The sequence below is a fragment of the Montipora capricornis genome, chromosome 5, assembly GCF_036669925.1.
Source record: "Montipora capricornis isolate CH-2021 chromosome 5, ASM3666992v2, whole genome shotgun sequence".
Classification (NCBI taxonomy): Eukaryota; Metazoa; Cnidaria; class Anthozoa; order Scleractinia; family Acroporidae; genus Montipora; species Montipora capricornis.
The window spans coordinates 8,816,902-8,820,740 of NC_090887.1; the positions used below are offsets into that span (position 1 = coordinate 8,816,902).

The 3,839-nt window shown below is 40.3% G+C and overlaps 1 protein-coding gene and 1 long non-coding RNA gene across 3 annotated transcripts in view; one reads left to right on the forward strand and one right to left on the reverse strand.

Annotated features, from left to right (window-relative positions):
* Window positions 1-2,468: 2,468 nt before the first annotated feature.
* LOC138049365 (uncharacterized) lies at window positions 2,469-3,686 on the forward strand. The gene is made up of 2 exons (XR_011132377.1): window positions 2,469-2,696; window positions 2,791-3,686. It is a non-coding gene; the product is annotated as an uncharacterized lncRNA (long non-coding RNA).
* The window catches only part of LOC138049363 (uncharacterized), a 26,817-nt gene continuing 26,508 nt past the window's right edge, over window positions 3,531-3,839 (reverse strand). For both annotated transcript variants that reach the window (XM_068895611.1, XM_068895612.1), the window contains exon 19: window positions 3,531-3,839. This exon is cut by the window's right edge and continues 337 nt beyond it. The gene's annotated coding sequence lies outside the window, so the exon portion shown is untranslated.

Consider the following 3,839-nt stretch of genomic DNA (forward strand, 5'->3'; position numbering starts at 1 on the left):
CACGGATAATGCAAGGATGCAAGATCCATGCAATAGCTTCAGAGACATTAAAGCTCTTCTTGGTTTGTATCTGTCACAAGAAAGGAAGGGCTATTGGAATTCTAATTTCGGCAAATCTTCTAGGGTTTGCTTTCTTCTTGCATTGGGTAAGGAAACAAAAAGACCGGTCATACGAACATGGAATCCGATGCTCATCGACACTAAAAGCAAACAAAATTGGTCTTGCATCCGTAACTAGATCGGGTCATAAGTGCAAAAACAGGAATTGTCGGCAAATGTCCAATTTTTGTCGGCCGTAATAGCAAAGATATCTGTTTACAAACATTTTAGGCTTTGTTATTCAAATGTGCCAACCACAGGAACAAAAGACCCCTTGTTTCGACCGCCAATGACGTTCTAATGACAATAGGTGACGTCAAGGGTATCTTCGCTATTGGGTTCGCAGTAAACAGTGATACTAATTGACGTTGTCTGCTTACAAAAGTCACATTTTAGTCGTTTTGCGGGTTCAAGAAGGCAAATGTGACATCTTAGAAAATGCATGTATGGAAGAGTTGATAATGCTGGGTACGCTATCCGGCAACGCAATTTTTGTTCTTTCTTTTGCTTTTACGAGTTTCCTGGTATCCTATAAATTATAATGGAAATACAAAATTATTTTTTTCTCTACTTCCATGTCCGACTTGATTGTATCGAACCTCGTTTCCAAGACGGAGGTCGTAAACGTCTGGTGGTTTTCACATGACGTCATCGCCGCTGTGTCGGTGGACGAACAAAAACTCATTAGCTTTCTTTTTTTCCGGTCACCAGCAATTATACATTGTAGCATTGTTCTACGTGTCCCTGGAGAATAGTTACAAACCATTTATACATTACCGTCTGTACTAGCGATTCTTGCTTTCACGAGACAACAAACATTTACTCAAACTGTTTCGGGCCAAGGGCAACCAGCAATACGCTAAGGCGCTTCGTTCTGCAAAAGCAAAGATTTCTGAAGTGTAACCACTTTTCATTAATTCACATCAGTTCGCGGGAGAACTGTCCTTTTAGAAGCAAAACATGGCTTTCCTTGGCGATTGTCTAAAAAAGGGTTTGTACATGGTGACGGATGGTCGCATTTTTTGGATCCTTGCCGAAGGTGCAAGGTTTCAGAATCTTCGTGTCAGCGGTCGCTTTCGTACACGCAGGCTCATGGGGATTGTTAAAACGTGGTCAAAGATCCCAGCTCAGAGGTCCCCTGCGTTTTCGTACAGCGATTCTTACAGACAGCAGCGGTTGTTATGGCATTCCACCAACTAGTTTATCTTCAACAAATCAAAATCAAATCAATGTGATGGGTGCCGGTAGTTAACGTTCCAAGTTGGTAGCGGGGAAACTCTGGCAGCTGACCACGGTGGAAGCATACTGATGCCATAAACAACAACCTACTGTAGGTCGCTTTTTAAGGTGCCAGTGCAGCTATATATAACTTGGAAGAAAAAAACTGTAACTTGTTCAAGGTTGCCACGTTTATGCGGTTAGGCTCTTCAAGACTGTATTTACTTGGAAGCGAGGCCCATAAACCGTGTGCCTCGTTTTCAAGCCATCTTAGGCCTCGCTCCCAGGGCCCCTGCCCTCGAGGACAGCAGAATGATAGACCCTGGGAGCGACACAGACTGTTTTAAAATAGATGGGCAGTTGATTTTTAAGTATGCGCTTTTTGGCACCTGTTTCTCTTGAACTTCGTTCTTTCTCCATATCGCTTCGAAAAGAAATAAAAACTTTTCATCTCGACAAAGCACGGAATTCGAGCGCTACAGCTCAACAACATTGGCAAACAAGACAAGAACTTTCACAGGCCGGTTGTCAGCAGCTGTATTGAATCAGCGGCTTAAAAGAAAAAAATCCTTTGTTCCCAGCGCATTACAATGACCTAGGTTTGTCTATAACTCAATGAGTTGCTCACACAACATAAAAATATGTTGATTTCGTTGTTCAGATTTTGCGGAAGTCAATTTGGTAATTTCTCGTTCTTACTGACCCAAGTCAAGAGAGTTGAACGGTTTAACTAAAAAAAAGCACATTTCAATTTCATTTTACACACCATTACACCTCAATACGGAGAGAGATTGAAAAAAAACACGAAAGAGGAGACAACGGCAATATTCCAGAAGCGGAAATCTTCGCAGATTTGCATAAACACCGACAACGAACACTCCTTATCGGAACTGTTCGAGTTGTCTTGAAAATGAGATGTATAATTAGTTGTTCCCTGCTTCAAATACGAAATTACAAAAAAATCATTTCGTTCCTCGAAGGAACTAAATTATACTGATTGACATTGCCTTTCTTTAAAGATGGCAGGGACGAAAAAGTACTTTCCATAATAAATTGTAATGTATACTTACAATGGATGGACTAGTGTGTGTCAAACGTGATGCAAATTGACGGAAAACAATAAATTTAAGTGCTTGCAAAATGATGCCGTCTAATGCAAAAGACTACACTCCAAAAATAAAAGAGCCGGCGAATTTCGAGAGCCGAGTTGAGGGAGATTCGCTTTCCGTCGCTGGCAGGGGTATTGTTTGGGCAAATGTCGGATATGGTACGCGGATTTTGCGATAACGGTGTTAAATTAATATTAGGCGCACGATAACATCGAGACGACGAAAGCGAAACGCGAAGAATCTTTTGGAAGAGAAGATTTAAGACAAAAGGCAAGTACATGTACGTTGTTTATGAAAAGGACTCGCTTGTAGGTTCGAAGATCGCGCCATCACATTAATTTGATTTCCTGTTTCTCGTTGATAGTCTGGTTTTATGAAGAATGAGTGAACGAGCTCCCAGCGAAGTAAAGGATGTCCTAAAGCGAATCGAAGATCACCCCAATGTTGCCGGAGTAATCATTGCTGATAGAGACGGAGAACAAGCAATTTACAGCACTCTCGACACAATGGAAACAGCCCATTACATCAAGCACTGCAAAGAGCTTACATGCATCGCGAGGGGCGTCATACGGGAATTCGATCCGACGAACGATTTGAAATTCTTCCGGATTCGAACGAAGAAGTTCGAGATTATGCTCGCTCCCGAAAGTAAGTATTTACTCATAGTGTTGCAAAACACAGTAAAATCGTCGGGAAAATGAACTCGCACCGAAGAGAAGAAACCAGTGCGTTAAAAATACACGAGGAATTCATCTGCCTCAACTTTACAAGAAAATTCCTTTTTTCAATAGCGGTTTCGCTGTGAGGCGATTATTCGTCGAACAAAGTATTGCTTTTATTTGATGGTTTCAAACATGTTGCGACGAAGTTGGATATCAGCTTTTTTTTAAACTTCATTCTGTTGTTTCAGAAATGACAGTCGACAGGTGTTCAAAGAGTTTTTTCTTTTATCATTAATATTTTAAGATAATCTTCGCATTGCCGGGGCGAAATACAGAACAAAAACAACTTAAGTTTCCGAAAATCACGAAAAATTATCTTCACACAAGATCCCCGCCTATTTTTTACCGTAAATGCTGAAAAACAAAGTAAATATCCCACATATTTTACCACATTTATTGTAACATTCACTAAAAACTCCTTCTGAATTCAAACATTTTGGGCACGGAGACTTGTTTAGATATCAACGTTGTACACAAAACTACAAAATAAAATTAGTGCTTTAAAAAACTCTCTACTTCATTCAATATTCAAGAGTGTTTAACCTTATGGCTCTGAGAATCACATTCAGGAAGATGGGAAGGCAACTGTTATCGATAATTTCCGAAATTTCTATGAGCATTCCAATTTCAAAAATTTCGAATAGGAAAATTCGGACTTGGTTAAGGAGCAACATTTTTGGGGGGATTGTTT